Source organism: Cetorhinus maximus, chromosome 22 (assembly GCF_964194155.1).
Source record: "Cetorhinus maximus chromosome 22, sCetMax3.hap1.1, whole genome shotgun sequence".
Lineage (NCBI taxonomy): Eukaryota > Metazoa > Chordata > Chondrichthyes > Lamniformes > Cetorhinidae > Cetorhinus > Cetorhinus maximus.
The window spans coordinates 147919-168532 of record NC_135900.1 but is presented as its reverse complement, the minus strand read 5'-3'; the positions used below and the strand labels follow the sequence as shown (position 1 = coordinate 168532).

The 20614-nt window shown below is 41.0% G+C and overlaps 1 long non-coding RNA gene across 1 annotated transcript; it reads left to right on the top strand.

The window, feature by feature from the left end:
* Nucleotides 1-4694: 4694 nt before the first annotated feature.
* Nucleotides 4695-20103, top strand: LOC144696386 (uncharacterized). The gene is made up of 3 exons (XR_013580163.1): nucleotides 4695-4731; nucleotides 4867-4917; nucleotides 19263-20103. It is a non-coding gene; the product is annotated as an uncharacterized LOC144696386 (long non-coding RNA).
* The last annotated feature ends 511 nt before the right edge of the window (nucleotides 20104-20614 follow it).

The window sequence follows — 20614 nt, the reverse complement described above, 5'->3', positions numbered from 1 at the left end:
CCCCTCTACTAAACTAATAGGTATAGGCTCATCCTAATTTTTGTTCATTCACTTAATCTATCTAAATTCCTTTTGTAGACCCTTTATCTCCTCTTGACCACTTGCTTTACTACCATATATTTAGTCCCTCCATCCAAGTCATTGATATAAATTGTAAATAATTGAGGTCCTAGCACTGGTCCTGGTGGTACTTCACTGATTACAGTTTACCAACCTGCAAATGACCTATTTTCCCTACACCCTGCCTCCTGCTAGCCAAACAATCTATCCATGCTAATGTTATCCACTACACCATGAGCTTTTATTTTGTAGTAACCTTTGATATGGCACCTTATCAAATATCTTTTGGAAATTCAAGTTCACCACATCTACAGGTTCCCCTTTATCTGTCTTACTTCCTCAAACACCTCTAATCAATTAGTTAACATGATTTCCCTTTCACAACAACCATATTTGACTCTGCCTGATCCCATTTTGATTTCTAAGTATCCTGCTTGAACCTCGATGAATTGGAGCAATTCCCCTATGATAGATGTTAGGCTAACTGGTCTGTAGTTCTTTGTTTTCTGTGTCCCTCCTTCCTTGAATAAAGGTGTTGCATTTGCAATTTTCCAATCTGCTGGGATCCTTCCAGAATCTAAGGAATTTTGGAAGATTATAACCAATGTCCCTACGATCTCTGCAGCCACTTCTTTTAAGTCTTAAGATGCTGGCCATCTGGTCCTAGGGACTTGTCAGCCTTTAGATCCAATAGTTTTTCCAGCACCGTTTCCCTGGTAATGGTGGTTTTAAGTTCTTCCCTTCCTTTTGCCTCTTGATTTTCAAGAATCTTTTGGGATTTTTTCTGAATCTTCTACAGTGAAGACAGATACAAAACACCTGTACAACATTTCCACAGTTTCCTTGTCTCCTACACTGTAATGACCAGCATTAATTTTAAAGTGTCAAGTCCCCTTGATACTTCCATGTCATTAACATTGCTGAAACCCCCACTATCAACATCCTGGGGGTTACCAGTGACCAGAAACTGAACCGGACTAGTCATATAAATACTGTGGCTACAAGAGCAGGTCAAAGGCTAGGCATCCTGCAGCAAATAATTCACCACCTGACTCCCCAAAGCCTGTCCACCATCTACAAGGCACAAGTCAGGAGTGTCATGGAATACTCCCCACTTGCCTGGATGAGTACAGCTCTAACAACGTTCAAAGCTCAACACCATTCAGGATAAAGCAGCCTGCTTCACTGGCACTACCATAAACTTTCACTCCCTCCGCTGATGCACAGTGGCAGCAGTGTGTACTATCTACATGATGCACTGCAGCAACTCGCCAAGGCTCCTTTGACAGCACCTTCCAAACCTGTGACTTCTACCACCTAGAAGGACAAGGGCACAGATGCATGGGAACATCACCACCTGCAAGTTGCCCTCCAAACCACGTATTATCCTGACTTGGAAATATATCACCATTCCTTCACACTGGGTCAAAGTCCCTTCCTAATAGTGCTGGGCATACCTATATCACATGGACTTGCAGTGGTTCAAAAAGGCAGCTCACCACCATCTTCTCAAGGGTAATTAGGGATGGGCAATAAATGCTGACCTTGCCAGTGATGCTCACATCCCACGAGCGAATAAATAAAAAGAAAGTTATTTATATATTTGGAAATACTTGAAACTCTTACTATCTGTTTCTATATTTCTAGCTAGCTTTCTCTCATACTTTCTCCCTCTTACTTTTTTTTTGTCATTCTTTGCTGGTTCTTAAAATCCCACCAATCTTCTGCCTAACACTAATCTTTGTAGATTTGCACTTGTGTTTCTTTCATTTTGATACTATCCTTAACTTCCTTATTTAGCCACGGGCGATGCATCCTTCTCAAATCTTTCTTTCTCACTGGGATAGACCTTTGAGAGTTATTAAATATTTCCTTAAGTCTGTCACTGCATCTCTACTGTTCTACCTTTTTAACCCAGCTACCCAGTTCACTTTTTAGCTCTGTCTTTATATCCTTATAATTACCTTTTTAGGTTTAAAACACTAGCCTTAGACCCACATTTTCCCTCTTCAAACTGAGCATGAAATCCTTTTGTGTTAGGAGCAATGTATAACTTTAAGTTTACTTTATACTTATATTTGTGTGTTAATTGTGGAACAAGGTTTCAGTTTCACTTAGTTTTTTTTGAGCTTGGTACTGAAGTCTGGAGGGCCTCCTAGCAAGGAGGTCAGGTGCCTGGATTTGTTTGTATGCATTTTTAATGGTGTTTTATAACCCTTGAAGTGAAGAGATGGGTTACAAAGGGGTTAGCAGTTTAATGATTTTGGAGGAGAACATGGTAGAAAAAACTCCGTTGTTGCCTAGTACCGGGTCCAGTGAGACACTGGGAAAGACAGAAAAGAAGTTCCGAGTGTGACAGAGAGTGAAGACAGGAGCTCTAAGCTCTCTGATAAGAAATACTGCAAGGCTGCTGGGGAGTGAGTTTGGGAAACTTGTGTGTTTGCTCTGCAGTTGAAGTAATAGTGAGTGCAGAGTGGTTTTGGGTGTATTGGAGAGATACCAGCTGGAGAAAAAGCATACAGTGAAAGCTCCGAAATCTGCCAGAAGAAAACTGTTTGCAACCTGGCCAGCCTAAGCAAGAAGATTTGGTGTTAAAACAGTGCTAAATCTAAACTGGGTTTTGTCTGTAAGGGTATTGGTGCAAGTTTGAATCATTTTTGTGCATTTGTACTGAGATCTTCCCAGCCTTTTTCTCTGGTGTAATGTAGTTCATTTTTTTCTTGTTTAATGTTTTCTTCTTTGTTAAAAGTTCATCAGTGAGCTCCTGCGAATTTGTTCAGTAATCTTCCCCCCCCCCGCCTGCCCCAGCCACCACCGAATTGTTTGAAAAAAAATGTTAGGACCCATAAAGCCAGGTTTCACTCTGGGATCTGACTTGTCCAGTATTGGGATCGTAACACGTGTTATGATCACTGTCCCCGAGAGGCTCCTTTACCATGAAGTTAGGTGGAGTGGTGGTAACATCACTGAACTAGTAATCCAGAGGCCCAGACAAATGCTCTTGGGACATGGGCTCGAATCCCACCAAAAAAGAAATTAAGTGCCATATATTAGGCTTGTCAACCCCTGGAATAAAAGGAACAATGGTAGCATGGATATGAAGTTGTATGAGAGAAAGAAAACTGAGTGGTTAACAGTTGGAGGAAAGTATGCTGTGGGGTTCCCCAGAGGTCATTACTAGGATCACTCCTTTTAATGATTTAGATGCACAGGACACAATTTCAAAATCTGAAAATGACAAAACATGAAAATATTGTGAACTGTGAAGAGTATCGTGATTGGCTTCAAGAGGAGATAACCTGATAGAATGAGCAAACAAGTGGTAGATGAAATTTAATGCAGAGAAATGTGAAGTGATAGACATTTTGGTAGGAAGGAAAGCCAATATAAATTAAAGGGTACAATTCTAAAGTGGGTGCATGAACTGTGGATAATATGTGCACAAATTATTGAGGTTGTGTAAGGTAGGTTGAGAAAGTGAAGGTAGGCATTTTGTACCCTGGGCTTTATAAATAGAGGTATATAAGAGTACAAAAACAGAGTTATGAAGAACCTTGATCATTTTAGGATTTCCTTTTCCTTGGTACATCCCATTCAATGTGATTGAGGGCAATGTTGTTGCTTCCAATAACTGGAACAGATTTGCTCCACCCTTACTGGCAGTGAGTTTCAGGTCATTAACACTCGCTGTGTGTAATTTAAAAAAAAAACTCTTCCTCATATCCTCTCTGAATCTCTTGCCCAACACCTTAGATCTGTGACCACAAATCCTTGTGCCAGCAGCTAATGAGAACAGCTTTTCTTCATCTATTGTATCTAAACCAGTCAAACTCTCACACCTCTATCAGATCTCCTTTGCTCCAAGGAGAACCACGAAAGCTTTTCCAACCTAACCATGTAGTTCCCTCAACCCAGATTCTGGTAAATCTCCTCTGCCCTCACAACCTGAATATGTGGCGACCAAAATTGGATGTAATACTCTATTTGGGGCCTAACCAGAGCTTTATAAGGTTGAGCATACCTTACTTGCTTTTGCACTCGATACCTCTATTCATGAAGTCCAAAATCCCATATTATTTGCTAACTTTGTTAAACATACCTTGCGACCTTCAAAAACCTATGTACATGAATCCTCCAGCTCCCTCAGTTCCAAGAGTGTGCAAGGACAGAGGGCCATTAAAGATATACTTAATATTTCTGAAAAGAGAGACAAAGGAACATAGGAAATAGGAGCATGAGTGGGCCATTCTGCCGTCAATCCTGCTCTGCTATTCAAACAGAGCATGGCTGATCATCTACCTCAATGCAATGTGGTTGACTCTGAAATGCCTACTGAAATGGCCTAGCAAGCTACTCAGTTGTATTGAACTGCTACAAAGTCTCAAAAAAGGAATAAAACTGGATGGACTGAAGGAGCTTTTAAAAGTGCTTGCAATTGAATTTTTATAACTACTCAACTTGTACAATTAAACATGCAAGAAGTTGAGCGCTGGGTGGTAGGGGTTAGAATAAGGCTTATGAAATACTCTTGAATTATACAAACTGACTTGAGGTATGTATTGTTCTCACTGTGGCAATGATTTTCTCGTTGAATATGGAATGCAAAAAGCCTGATTGTTATTTCTTCTTTTAATACAGTATGATGAGGAGGGCGAAGAGGCAGATGATGAGGTAACGTTTTTCCATTTATGATGGGAGAAATACTAAGCAAGTTTGTAATTGCATTATGTTTGTCTTTGGATTGTCTTGTTGCTCTGACAATGGAAAGTAGCAGGGCCACCTTAATTATTCTCTTTCTTTAAACAGGAAGGGGAGGAAGAAGCAGATGAAGAAAATGACCCTGATTATGACCCTAAGGTGGGAGTTTGAGTCGTTTACTTTCCAGAACATTCTTTCTCCCTTGCAGGAGAAGTGTTAGTGTCATACTAAGCCTGTACATAGCTGTATAATATGTACAGTATTTCTGAAGGTTAACATTATTATGAATTATTTTAACCACCTCTCTAATCTCCTTTGTGGTATCATGTCAATTACAAACAACACTGAAATGGTTTTGAAACATTTTCCCAAGTCTTCATCCTAGCTAAAATATTGTGTGGTGGAGGGGGGAGCGGCGGGCAGGGTGGGGGTGATTGTTGGCAGCTTAAGCCTGTTGTGAGCAGGCTTAAGCTCCAGCAGAAATGGGCCTGTCTCAAACTGGTTCCTCTTTTTGAGCTGAAAGAATACCAACGAACACTGGAAAGGTGAAAAATTGCCAAATGTTGCAGTATAGATATTGTGAGACTTTAATTCAATGGAGAGGTTGGAGTTCTTCTCCTTGATCAAAGAAGTTTAATGGCGGTGTTCAAAGTCATGAAGGGCTTTGATAGAAGATATGATAAGGTAATTGACAAAAGTACCAGAGGGGAGATGAGAAATATTTTTACATTGCATTGTGATCTGAAATGCAGCGCCTGAAAGGGTGGTGGAAGCAGGTTCATTTAGTAACTTTCAAAAGGGAATTCGATGACTACTTAAAGAGGAGAGTTGCACGGCTATTGAGAAAGATCAGGGGAATGGGTCTAATAGGATAGCCCTACCAAAAAGCCAGCACACACAAGTGCATTTGTTTGGTGCTGTTGTGTTCTCGTTTAGGAAAGGTGGAGGATATGTAGGACAAACTTCAGTTTTATGAGCATTTCTGAAAAACATGAGCATTGATGAGAAAACAGGGGTTAGAGGAGATTAATCTTCCGTCAGATGTTTCCCATTTGTGCTGAATTTGAGAGATACTGGTAGTAATGAAGTCTTTTGACAGGTCTGAATTATTGAGGGGAAGAAAGTGTTCAAAATGGAAGAGAAAGTTATTTAAAAGCAGTTTTCAGAATTGAGATTGAAAATAAGTGCTGAAATAATCAGCAGGTCAGGCAGCATCTGTGGAGAGAAACAGTTAACGTTTCAGGTCAAGATGACCTTTCATCCTCTTGAGGATAAAAGGTCATCATGACCTGAAGTATTAACTCTTTCTCTCCGCAGATGCTGCCTGACCTGAGTATTTCAGCATTTTTTTGTTTTCATTTCAAATTTCCAGCATCCGTGGTAGTTTGCTTTTGTTTCCGAATTGAGGCGTTCAGTATCATTTCAGCTTCAGATGGTGAGGCTAAATGTTTGTTTAGGTAAGGACAACTAAGTTAGCCATCAAACGTGAGTTGATAGCCAAATGACCGCAGATGTTGGGAAAACTGGGACAATGCTGGAAACACTGGTCAGTGAGCAATGCCCCTTTTGAGCAGCTGAGAGCTATTGATTCAATTGTGTCTCTAAAATTTAAAGCAAACAGACTTTGCTTGCTGTACCAAGGTAAAGATGAAGTGAATCTGAGCAGAGTAGAGGTCATGTAAGTTGATGTCAAATGAAAGCATTAAATAGAAAAAAGGCCTAATTTTTGCCATAATTCTTGCACATTTCTGAGAGATCAGTGTTTGTGGGAGTCAACACAATGTATTTTAAAACTCAGGAAATGTCCTGTGTGTGAGCTGATTAGGACCTGCACAGTTACTTCGTCACAAAGGTGAAAAATTGAATCTGTTCACCCATTTTAAATATTTGTTGTCTGCATGTCCAATCGTTGCATTGCTGGACTAGACAATGTCGTATCAGAAGTGAAACTAACTTTTTGGTCTATAAAACACTCTGGTACATGGAGTTTCACATTAACGTTAAATACAAATAACTTCAGTACACAGTGTCTCCCCAGTTTCTGGTTAGTGCAGATTTGATTTGCATTGAGTCGTTTCTACTCCATTCCTACTGAGCTGGAAATTGTTGTGCATTTAATTAGAAAGGAGGACAGAGCTATAAATATTCATAGATTTTAATTTAGAGGACTTCCTTAAATTCAGCTGTTTAACCTGTGACCATATTAATGGCTGGTAGAGAAATGGATAAAAACAATAGTGTAAGATTTGGGGCGGTGAAGGGGTAGAAGATTATTACTATATGTGGCACTTCTTTGGGTGGGTATCAGGTTGAGGGTGGATAAAATGGAAGAAGCATACAGACACACACTGCCTATTCGGGAATCAGTGGGACTCTTCCAAGATCTTATCTAGGTGCTGAATAAATTATAAAGATTTTTCTAGGATATTACTGGCCTTTGGTAATGAGTTTCTTGTTTTTGATAGGCCAGATGCCTTTTTGGAAAGGGTTAGATTTACAAAGATGGGAATGTTTTCAGGTTAAACTTGGAGTAGGAAGAAGGTTGATGGATGGCAAAACAAGTGGGTTTTGAGCTCAGTGGGCCAATGACTTGGTTATCTGAAACTAGCTGTTCAAATATTGAGCCTTTGAGAGCCAAACCTTTGTGGTGTGGTGAAATAAATCACCAGTACAACTACTGCAGCATGTATCTCATTTACAATTTTTCAAACCAAGGATTAAAATAGAACACCATGGGTTTGTTTGGTTCTGATCCTCACTGAAGAAACTTAACTGGGCCAAGAGAGCTTTATATTGATTTATACTTGTACATCACACCTGGGTGTAAATGCAAATTTGCTTTCACCACTTCCCCAGTTGCCGTTAGTTAATGAGGTTGCATTGTCTGATGGCCTGGGTAAGCATTGATTGGGCTGATGGTATATTTCTATATATAACTTTGTCTAACTGCTGTAAACTGAACTTCTATAATGGAGGGTGTAGTTTACCTTGAATGATTGATATATAATGTTCCAAAGAGTCCAAATTTAACTTAGCTTTTGATGTTTATTTGCACTAAGATATCTACTTTAAATGTTTTTACAGTATAAAACAGCATAGTATTGAGGTTTTAACAGTTGAGAAATTATATATGGATTTAGGTATATTTTTGTTACTGATAATTCCTTTTGGAATTTCAAAATCTTATACTGGCTTCAAGTCTTGTACTTTCATGTCAGCTGCTCTCTGAATTTTTCCTTACTAGGTTTAAATGATGGCTAGAAATAACCCTACCCCTGGTAGGTAAGGCTTGCTGATCTTTATTATATAATACTTTTCATTTAACTAACTTGCTCTGTTTTTGCTTTTGTCAAGTACTAATTAGTGAGTGGCACCTTAATCTGACTCTTGTTGCAGTAATAACCAAAGTTTTGACAGGTTCTTTGTTTTGAAAACCAGCAATACAAAAACATCAAGTTGTGACTACTGCAGAGAGACAGAATAATTTGTAATTGAGTTTAAATCCACCCGAGCGCTTGTAGTGCGTGCTGTACAACTTACACATTCAAAATCACTTTCATGTGTGGGCCTTGGAGGTGCTTTGGGATCTGTAGAATTTTAGTATTTAATTAAAGATGCAAAGTGAATGGGCTGTTAGTTTTCTTTTTCGCAAACTGGCTATGTTTAAGTACCAGCTCGAGTGCTTTATTATAGCTCTAAATTCTCTTAACATGTGCCTGAAGTAGCTGATCATTCAGTTGATAATGCCAACTCCTGCATCATGTATAGCCAAAGTCTAAAATGAATGTGCCCTGGAGTTGGAGGGGAGTTCTGTGACCATTGAGCCCTGTCCATTGTTTGGAAAGTAGGAAGGCATTCAAATTGCTGTTGGGACTTCTTACAAAATATTTAATCTCATCTATAAACACTGCAGATTGTGCCAGAAAGTAAATCATTCTTGATCAAGAGGTAAACATCCCAAAGAATCCTCTTAAACCCAATGAATTACAGTAATAAAAACAGAAAAGGCTGGAAATAGTCAGTGGGTCTGGCAGCATGTGTGGAGAGAGAAACAGTTCATGTTCTGAGCTGGTAAACGTTAAAGATGTAATAGGTTTTGAGCAAGTGAAAGGGGAGAGGATGGGAAAAACAACACAAGGGAAGGACTGTCATTGGGTGTAGGGAAGGAGAAATTAAATGACAAAAGCTTTCAAAGTAAAGGAAATGAGAGAATGGGACAGATACAGTCTAGGGCCTGTCAGCCAGGGTTGGGGGGTGGGGGTAGATTCTCGGTTGAGGAAAAATTTAAGACACATATGGGAGGCTGCATCGCCTGAACAGATGACATGGAGAAACTGGGAGAATGGAATAAAGTCCTTGCGTGAAGTGGGGTTTGCAGATATGTAGTCAAGGCAGCTCTGAGAGTTGGTGGGTTTATATTGAATGTTGATTGATGCCCTATCCCCAGAAATAGAGACAGAAAAGTCAAAGAGGGGAAGAGTTCGAAATAGACCATGTGAAGGCAAGAGATGGGTGGAAATTGGAAGCAAAGTCGATTAAATATTCTTATTCAGGGCAAGAGCAAGAAAGAACACACCAATACAGTCGTCATTGTACTGGAAAAAGAGGTGAGGGTGGGGGCCTGAATGGATAGGACTGGAACAAAACTGTTTTGCATATCCCACAAGAAAGCAGGCAGTGAGGATCAATGTGGGTATCCATAATGACACCTTTTATTTGAAGGAAGTGAATGAGGTTGAAGGGGAAGTTGTTTAATGTGAGAACAAGTTCAGACTGATGGGAAGAGGGTGATGGTGAATGGGGACTAGTTGGGCCCCCATTCAAGGAAGAAGCAGAGGGCTTTCATGTTTTTGGTGGGAGATGCGTGTGTTCAAGGATTGGATGTCCATGGTGAAAAGGAGATGTCTAGGGCTACGAAACTGGAAACTTAAAGAAGAACCACAGGTGTAGGGGGGGGAAGAGACTGAAAAAGGAAAAAAGTATATAATTGAGATAGGAAGCAATCAGTTCAGTGAGATAGGAATGGGTTGAAACAATGGGTCTACCAGGGTGGTCCTATTTGCGGGTTTTGAGAAGGGGGTAGAAGCAGCTTGTTTGTGATTGGGGGGTGGGGAGAGGTTGTAGGTTATGGGGCACTATCTGCAGAGATGAATTCAGTGACGGTCCTGGGAACAATGGCTTGATGTTCAGTGACGGGGGTCATGGCCTGGGTTTGGGAGGGAGGGCTGTGTTGGGTGGGGGGGGAGGAGTAGGAAAAGGTGTCAACAGTTGACTTTAGATCTCAGCTATCAGTGTGAAAGGTTCGAGGATATCCTGAGTACATGGCAAGGGGTCAGATTGGAAGAAGGGATTGAGTTAGAGGGCAGTAAAAGGAAAGAAGGATCCAGAGAGGTGAGGTAACCATGAGTTATTGAAGCTTGTGATTCTTCACACCTGAAAGGAAGGGAAAAAATGTTAATGCTACACGAGGCGAAGGATTAAATGAAACTGCAGACCAGGACAGTCAAGATAAGTCAGTGTGCTGAAAGAAGAGGTCAAGAGCTTGCATATAGCAAGCTCTCCCTACAGTAGAGAGAGAAACCATTCATGTCTTGGGTCTGACCTTTCATCAGAACTGGAATTAAAACAGTGCTGGAAAATCTCAAATTAAATGCAAGTCTGGCAACTTCAGTGGAGAGAGAAACAAAGTTAACAGGTTTGTCATCAACAGAAGTGTGAAAGAAATGGGTTTTGAGCCTGTCTGAGGGGGGAGGGTGAGAAGAACAAAAAAAACGTAAGGCCTGTGATGAGGTGGAGGGCAGGGGAAATTAAAGACATGGTGCAAAGCCAAAGAGAGTGATAATGGGACAAGTAAAGAAATGGCTAGCGGTGGTGTGGGTGTGAATGGCAGGATCCTGAATTGTTGTCATCTGAAAACAAAGGAAATGAGAGAAAACAAACCAGCAAAGTATCAATATACACTAACAATTGTGGTTCATGTACTTGGAGACTGTCTACTTGTATTTGGGGTAGTTGCTGAGCCTGACAGTTTGAGATTGCTGAAGTCCTGAGTTATTTTCACACTAAACTAATAAATCAATAGTTAACCTTCCGCTCCAATGAGCCTGAAAACAAATAGGAGCAGGAGTAGACAATAAAGCTGATCGAAACTGCTCTGCCACTCACTATTATCATGGTTGATGTTTGGCCTCAACTCCATTTTCCTGTCCACTCCCCATCTCTTGATTCTCTGAGACTAAAATTCTGTCTCAGCCTTAAATTATTCAACAATGCAACATCCACAACCCTCTGGGATGGAGAATTCCAAAGATTCACAACCCTTTGAGCGGAGAAATTTCTCATCTCAGTCCTAAATGATCGGCCCCTTATCCTGAGACTCTGTCCCCATGTTTTAGATTCTCCGACCAGGGGAAATAATCTCAGTATCTACCCTGTCAACCCACTTTGGAATCTTGTATGTTTCAATGAGATCACCTCTCATTCTTTTAGATTTCAGAGAGTATAGGATCAATTTACTCAGTCTGCCATCATAGGACAGCCTTCTCTTCCTTGGAACCAATCTAGTGAAACCTTCGCTATACTGCCTCCAAGGCAAGTATATCCTTTCTTAAATGTGGAGACTAAAACCGTGCACAGTATTCCGGGTGTGGCCTTGCCAAAGCCCTGTACAATTGTAGCAGGACTTCTTTATTCTTATACTCCAATCCCCTTGCAATAAAACGATTGCAAATGGCTACACCCTTGTTCAAAAAAAATAAGCGCAGCAACTACAGGCCAGTCAGTTTAACCTTGGTGGGGATGTTTCTACAAACAATTTGGGACATAATAGTCACATGGGCAAATGAGGGTTAATTTAAAAAGCCAGCAAAGATTTAAGGGTAAATCAAATTTGAACTTGCTTGAGATTTTTGGAGAGGTAACAGAGGCTTGAAGAGGGCAGTGTTGTTGATGTGTACATGGACTTCTAAAAAGCATTTGAAGAAGTATCGCACAACAGACTTGAGCAAAGTTGGAGCTTGTGTAATAAAAATAACAGTCGCAACATGGATAAAAAATTGGTTGAGTGACTGGAAACTGAGAATAGTGGTTAATGGATGTTTCCAATGGGGTTTCCCAGAGGTCAGTGTTAGCACCCCTGCTATTCCTGGTGTATATGAATGATGACCTAGACCTTGGTGTACAGGATACAATTGCAACATTTGCATACAAATACAAATCTTTAAAGTATTGTGAATGGTAGAATTCAAAAGGACACAGGTGGGTGGAATGTGCAAACAAGTTGAAGATGAAATTTAATGCCGAGAAGTGTAAAGCGATTCATTGTGGTAGTGATATAAAAATGGATTGAATTCTAAAGGGGGTGCAGGAGCAGAGGGACCTGGGTGAATATGTACATAAATCATTGAAGGTGGCAGGACAAGTTGATAGAGCGGTTAAAGTATACAACATCTTAGGCTCTATTAATAGGTGCATAAAGTACAAGAGCAAAGAAGTTATGTTGAACACTTTAAAACGCTGGTTTAACCTCAACAGTAGCATCGTGTCCAGCTCTGGGTGCCACACTGCAGGAGGGATGTGAAGGCATTAGAGTGCAGAAAAGATTCCCAAGAATAGCTCCAAGATTACGGAACTTCACTTGTGAAGATGGATTGGAGAAGTTGGGACTCTTTTCCTTGGAGAAGAGAAAGTTGAGAGGAGATTTGATAGAGGCATTCAAAATCATGAGTCTGGACAGAGTAGATAGGGAGAGACTGTTCCCATTGGTGGAAGGATTGAGAACCAGAGGGCACAGATTAAAGGTAATTGCAAAAGAAGCAAAGGTGCCATGAAAAACGACTTCACACAGCGACTGTTTAAGATCTAGAATGCACTCTGAGTGTGGTGGTGGCAGCAAGTTCAATCGAGGAATTCAAGAGGGAATTGGATGATTTTCTGAAAAAGAAGAATGTGCAGGGCCATGGGGGGAAGGTGGGGAAATGACATTAGACCAATTGCTCCACAGACAGGGTGGGCTGAATGGCCACCTGTGCGGTAACCATTGTGTTTAAGACATGCTATTTGCCTTCCTAATTGCTTGTACTTGCAATACTAACTTTGTTCCTAGTATGAGCACCCAAGTCCCTCTGAACATAAAAGCAAAATACTGCGGATGATGGAAATCAGAAATAAAAACAATGAATGCTGGAAATCTCCAGCAGGTCAGACAGTATCTTTGGAGGGAAGCAGAGTTAATGTATCGGGTTGATGATCTTTTGTCTGTTCTGATGAAAGGTCATTGACCTGAAACATTAATTCCATCCCTCTGAATATCACCATTTGCAAGTTCAGTGCCTTTTAGCTGTCAGCTCTCCCCTCATACCCGTGCAGCTGGCTTTAAGTTTAAGATTGTTGTCTGGGACTGGAGCACAACAGATGTCAGCAGATAAGTCGACCTTTGAAGTCTCAAAATCCTTCCAAAAACTGAGGCTGACTTGAATGCCGAATATAAAAGTGAACTGGTGGTGTGGGTGGTGGCCATTTTGAAATGTCATCAGTATCCAGTGCAGAGTGGCGTGTCTTAACACTCTTGCATCTTTGCAATACTGGTTTTGTATCACTTGTTTGATCCTGTGTGCCCAGTTAAAGGTACTGGTAAGTAAAACGTGTTTGTGGGGTAAAAATTTGAAGCTGACTACTAAAATTAGTATAGCATATCGTGACTGATAAGGAGGTTGACTTATTCACCAAGTATATGTAAAAACATGATTTTTGAGGCTGGGAAAATGGGGTTGACTTCTACGCTGTGATTTATAGTATTCCACTTTCAGACTTGGTACAGAATTTAACTATTATGATCACTTTTCTCCAGTGGATCTTTTACAATGAAATTGCTAATTAACCCTATCACATTGCAGAATACTTGTTTCCACAATGTATTGTTCCAGGAAACTGTCAGGAAAGCACCCTACAAACTCATATGCCCCAGGCCATCTTTGCCAATTTGTTTTGCCCAGTCTATGTAGATTAAGGACCCCCCCCCACCCAGACATTACATTGCCTTTGTTACAAGCTCCAATAATTTAAAAAAAAATATTCATTCACAGGATGTTGCCTTTGCTGGCTGGACCAGCATTTATTGCCCATCCCTAATTGCCCTTTGAGAAGGTGGTGGTGAGCTGCCTTCTTGAACCGCTGCAGTCCATATGGTGTAGGTACACCCACAATGCTGTTAGGGAGGGAGTTCCAGGATTTTGACCCAGCGACAGTGAAGGACCGGCGATATATTTCCAAGTCAGGATGGTGAGTGGCTTGGAGGGGAACTTCCAGGTGGTGGTGTTCCCATCTATCTGCTGCCCTTGTCCTTCTAGATGGTAGTGGTCGTGGGCTTGGAAGGTGCTGTCGAAGGAGCCTTGGTGAGTTGCTGTAGTGCATCTTGTAGCTGGTACACACTGCTGCTACTGTGCGTTGGTGGTGGAGGGAGTGAATGTTGGTGGATGTGCTGCCAATCAAGCGGGCTGCTTTGTCCTGGACGGTGTCAAGCTTTGAGCATTTTGTGGGGTCTGATGAGAGTCGGCATCAGGCGCCTTAACCTGGCGTTCAGTTCACCCCGCAGCGCCAGTCCTGCTTACCAAAAGTGGCCCACTGGGTGCGCTCATTCCACGCCAGCGAGTCAGGCTGCTTAGCCGTTTGAAGTTTGAGAATAGGTTGCTTAATGTTTTGTCCAATGGTATTAGTACTGTTGGGGGATCTATAAACTGCTTCCATCAGCATTTCCTGACTCTTGTTATTCCTAAGGCTGCGTTTATTTGTGCCATCACTCTAGGGGAAGCACTTCCTGCACATGCGCAGATGCAGTCAGCATCACTGTGTAAGTGAGGTGCTTTTAAGCTGCTGTTGGTGAATTCTGCATTTTTTTGCAAGTTGGTGTCTTTTTTAAATGTCTCCTTTACAACAAAATGAGTTGATGGGGAAAAAAACTTGCAGCTAAGAACAACCATTTTAACAATAATGCTCTTGTAGTGGCAAAAATAATGTAAACTTATGGTTTGTTTCAACATTGTGATATTTTGTCATCAGATGTTTAGACAATTGTGTTCCCATTCCAGGCTAATTTGACTGATTATGATGGACCATGTTTTGGTGTTTTATGATGGAGAGTTTAACTTTATGCAAAGGTTTGCTAATTATTTTTTGAAAAAAGCATTACTGTTCGGCAAATAGTTATTTCAATAGTGAATACAAAACGCCTGGGAATGGCAGGTGGATAATTAAGATAAGCATTTAAGAAAAATATAAATTCTTTTTCAAAAAATCACCAAATGTGGGGCCCGAAACCATGATGCTGGCATTAAGAGTCCCATTATCTCCTAGCTGACTGGAAAATCCCTGCGCTTGTCGAACTTGTTTACCTTATAAACACAGCCTTTCAATAAAACAGGGACGGATTACACTGGGTTGAAATACAGCTCCACATGTGACCCCCACCCCTTCAAATATTTCAAAATCACTTCCTACTACCTGCCGACCAGAAAGGCATCCGGCCCCAGCTGCTGCATTGTGGGCGGAGTGTGCACACACGCAACTGTTCCTGATCACTTCCAGGCAGCGACAGAAGTTAATGCATTCCTAATCTCCACTCATTCTACCTCTGATCTTCTGAGCCAAGATCCTTTCTCATTAATGTTCTTGCATCATCCTTTATCCTTTTCCATTCTGCCTTGCTTTTCAAAGGGTTACGTGCCCTGGACCTAGATCCACATCTTTACCAAAAACCATTTGCTTCTTCCTTGGGCCATACTGTATCTGTACCAAATTTCATTGAAATCTGTCAGTTTGTTTTTGAGATGTTGTATACAGACAGACAAATGGGGTGAAGGCATTACTTCTGCCCACCTTTAATAGAAGAGGTAATAATGAAATGCTAACAAGCTCAAAAACACTCTTTCCATCAAATTAGGTGTGAACATAATTTTGTGCAGGTCAATAACAATTAATCCTGGATCAGCTTGCTGAGTTGAGTAGGGTAGTGCTGTTATTGGATAGCTAGCTCCAGCAGAAGAGTAGCTGTACATTGAGCACAGCAGGCAGGGAGGGAACAGTTGAAAAATCAGGACCCCCGAATAGTGCATCAGACATGAGGCATCACCTTAGTCTTGATCTGTGACATTGCATCAATTTTCTACAATGTTAATGATTTTAAACTAATGGCTTCTCCTGGGTGAACATGAAACCAACCCAGGTTTCTAAATATAGCACATTCCTGTTTTGAGAGAGCTGCACAGTTTCAATCAGTTACTTTAGCAGCTCACAGAGGGATTCTGATGGCTGGTTAAAGAAAGAATGCTCTTTGTATTAACACTTCTTGGCCTGTTGACTGTAATTCCAACCCCAAAATAGCTTGATTCTTTCTATCCTAGAAAGTGGTTTAAATAATCTGTATAGTGAAACCCAAGTGCCCTTCCCCTCCACCACCCCATCTCTAAAAGTGATTAGAGCTAAGATGCCTGTGGCCATTTTAATGTTGGCTTTAAGAGATGAATTTCAAGGATGGTGAAGTATTTGAACTCTGCTACAGTGGCTTCTTAATTGGCTTCTTAGTTGCCTGGCTGAGTGCAGCTTCAACAACACTCAGGAAACTTGACTACCGTCCAGGACACAGCAGCCCGCTTGATTGGCACCCTGTCCACAAACATTCACTCCCTCCACCACCGATTCACAATGGCAACAGTGTGTACCATCTACAGGATGCACTGCAGTAACTCACCAAAGCTCCTTTGACAGCACCTTGCAAACCTGCAACCCCTACCACCTAGGAGATGGGTAGCAGGTACAAGTGAACACCATCACCTGGAAATTCCCCTGCAAGCCACTCACCATTCTGACTTGGAAATATATCACCGTTCCTTCACTGTCACTGAGTCAAAATCCTGGAACTCCCTCCCTGACAGCACTGTGGATGCACCTACACCACGTGGTCAGCAGTGGTTCAAGAAGGCAGCTCAGCACCACCTTCTCGAGGGCAGTTAGGGATGGGCAATAAATGCTGGCCTTGTCAGTCATGCCCACATTCTGTGAATGAATTTTTAAAAAAAATTGAATTGGCACATCGAGAAGCCAACTTGTCCCTGTCTTGTGTCAAATTGTTAACAAAATTCTTGATGGGATGCAATTGTCAGCAATGCTGATGTAAAGGAAGCAAATTTTGAGTTATCAACTTACATTTATTTTGTGCCTTTAACATAACCATTGCAAAGTGCTTCACAGAAGTGCTATCAAATAAAATTTTACACTGACCAAGCTGTGGTTACCTGTCCTAATATCTCCTTACGTGGCTCAAAGATGTAGATTTTAAGGAGCACCTTAAAGGAGGTGAAAGGCAAAAAAGTTTGGGTGGGGGTGGGGGTGGGGTAAGTTGTCAAGGTTAGGGCTTACACAGCTGAAGGCCCGGCTGCTAATGGCGAAATGATTAAAATTAAGGATGCCCGAAACCAGAATTGGAAGAGCACAGACCTCCGGGTTGGAGGGCTGTAGGAGGCTACTAATGGGGTGGGATAAGGCCGCAAAGAGATTTGGAAAAAAGGGACGAGAACTTTAAAATTGGATGAATGGGACTTTTGCAAGTTAGTATGTAGGCAGCAGGCTTTAGAATGAGTTTAAAACAAATTGCAGTTTGGACCAGTTTCGAGCAACAGATTTTTTTAGGCAGTAACATATGATGAGGATAAGATTTGAATAATAGGAGCTGACATCTGGCACATTGATGTTTTACTTTTTTCTGTTTACCCAAGCTATCTCCTGTTCCACGCTTTAAATCTCGTAATGAAGGTAGAGTTACCCATGCTGCTGCATCAGAGAGAATGAAACAACTGTAAGGACAATGGCGAAGGCCATATATATTAGCATGAAATTCTATATTTTGCATATGTACGAGCTTCAAGGTGTGCTGTAGAAATTTGAGTCTCCTATGCTTGCTCCCAACTATGTTTGAAAATGTTGGTGACATTTTGGTACTGTTAGCATGAATGCAGATGAAGAACAGATTTGGAGTTTTTTTATAAGAAATCTGGGTGCATGAGGCTCAAAGATTGGAGGGTGCGCTTCCATCCAAAAATGCCTGCTTTTTGTTGCCTTCAGTAGAATTGCTGGAGCTGAGTCAGTGTGAATGAAGTGTCATCAACTTCATGGCTGCCCAGACTCCCAGCCAAGCCCAACGTTAGTGTGTGTATGACTAGGGAATGTGTCTGCACTCCCTCAACCCTCGCTGTGTATATGGCACTGCATCTTGGGATGATGCAGACATTTAGTTTTATTCTAATAACATAATGCGTTGATCTAAAATGACAGGCTCTTTCATCTTGCTGTGCTCAAAATTGGCCTCGCTCGTAACTACCCATCAAGTATTCTACAAGCAAAATACTGCAGATGCTGGAAATTTGAAATATAAAAATGCTGAAAATATTTGTTAGGTAACATCTGTGGAGGGAGAAGCAGAGTTAATGTTTCTGGTAATTTTGTTAGATCTGGGAACAGTTAGTTTTAGGTGAGTGCAGAGACAGGGAAAAGGAAGGTGGAAGAAAAACAAATGGAAGGCCGGTGATAGGGTGGAAGGCAAGAGAGATTGGTTGATAATAGTGGTGCAGGGTAAAAGGAGATGGTAATAGGACAAGTAAAGAAACAAAAGTTGGGTCTAGAGGAGGTGTTGTTCCCACTTAACCCTCGAGGCCCATTTTTGTTAATCTTGCTCCATTGGAATCTCTTGCCTTGCAACACTATTGCTTGTCATTTACTCCCTTCTGCCTATCCCAGACCTTCCCTTTCACTTGCCCTTCCTACTTTCCCCGCCTTTGTACTGCTCAAACCTGTTACATCTCTTGTTTTTTTTCCAGTTCTGACAACCAATCACCAAGCTGAAACATTGAATGTTTCTTTTTCTACATGCTGCTGAACGGTGTTTCCAGCATTGTCTGCTTTTATTTCATGGAGTGTTCTGGTCTCTTTTGTCGTCTTTGTGTGAAAGTTGAACAATGAAAATTGATGACCCGCTTTTAGTATAAAGTTCTTTTGAATGCATTTTGGTCTCATGCACCAAGTTCTTTTCCCTACTTATCCTTCTGTTTTCTCACTGAAACTCCGCTAGCTCTATCCTTCCAATATTTAGAGTCCATGAGTTGCAGTGACTTTAGGCTATGAGCCAGCCTGTTGTGCAGCTGAAGTTTTCCCCAGTGCTCTTCTAATTGGAAAATTTGTTCACTAGTGTCTATGCAGATAATAGCACTGAGTGAATCAAAGCAAATGAAGGATGGGTAATATTCTGCCTTCAAGAATTTAATTTCCCTGAACAGCTTGTGCAATAGATTACAGAATGTTATAATTGATGTTTTTAGTGAAGGGGTGTAAATTGCAATTCAACATTGAACCTTTATGGTCAACCACTTCATGTAACATTCCTCTTATACATGTTAGCACTACATTGGGCCATTTGTATGTGCTTACGATTCTCATGTGCTTTTCTCTCTCATTAACAGAAGGACCCAAACCCACCATCTGAGTGCAAGCAGCAGTGAAGCCTGCTCATGTGGCCTTGAGGAACAACTGCACTGTACTGGCTTATTATAAACAACTAATAGTTACTTAACAGCCTTATAATGTTTTGTATTTTCTTGGTAGGACAAATTTCAATTAACATTTTTTTTGGTTAATCTTTGGTTAATCATGAATCCTTGAATCAGCCAGTTCAGAACATGGTTACTACTCTTGCCTTGTGTTTTTTAGTTGGTTATTGATGGAATGGAGTTTTTAAGTTGTGAATTTGTCATCCCACTGTTACAGAATTTGCGTTCTTCAGAATTCTTGCGTTAGAAGCAGCACCAATGGAAGGCTTTTAGAACGACAAAATTCAGAGACCAATATTTGTTTAGAAATATTCTGCTGGAGAACAATCAACCAAAGTAATTATCCTTTTCTTCAGCCCTGTTGTCTGAATATATAAAACTGTGGAAAGATTCATTTTGTAGTTGGATGGGTGTAACGTAGACTTTATACAAAATGATAGAAATAAAATTGTGCAACATGTCTGTGCTTACACTAGCTGTGCCTTCATTACTCACATTCCTGTAAAGATGCAATTAGAGTTACTTACCAGGAGACACTCATTGAAACTGTGGCTGGCTCCATGTATGGAGTTGCAGAATAGTTAATGGGAGTTATTCAAAATGTCCAAATGTGTACTGCTCATACATTGTTTGCTTAATTATGCTATGGTTTTTGTCTCATTTGTTTTAGTGAGGTTGTAAACAACATGAAAGCTTAGCCACCACCTGAAGGTCATACTGTACCACTTGGTGTGAATAAAAACTAGTATTTTCATATTTTCTTACTGAACTTTCTTCCAACTGGTGTGATGCATCTTACACATTGGTACTGCACAATAGCATTTCTTGCTGATTGGACTATGACCATGGGACAGCGCTTGCATCTTTGACTGAAGACCTGAGTCCCAGTGGTTAGTCATCAGCTCAGTGCTTTTCGTTTCAAAATCTTGCCGAGTGTACACCTTTATGACACAAAATTAGCTTTGCCTGTGTTTTCCTGAAGAGAGACATGTCTAAGCTTTTTATTCTGCACTCACCAGGACACCTTGACAGAACACCAACACGGAAACAACAATCTACACTGCATGTGAAGGGAGCACTGATTGGCCAGCAAGTGGCGTTGCCATGGAGAATGCACCAGTGATGGTGACTGACAGTTAACTGCCAAGCATTGTTTAGCACATTTGCATGTGTTAGAAGCTACATATATTAATACACCGGGCCCTGTTCTTCGCAGACAGAACTTGTACACACACTGCCTGTTTCAGTTATACAAATAATGATAG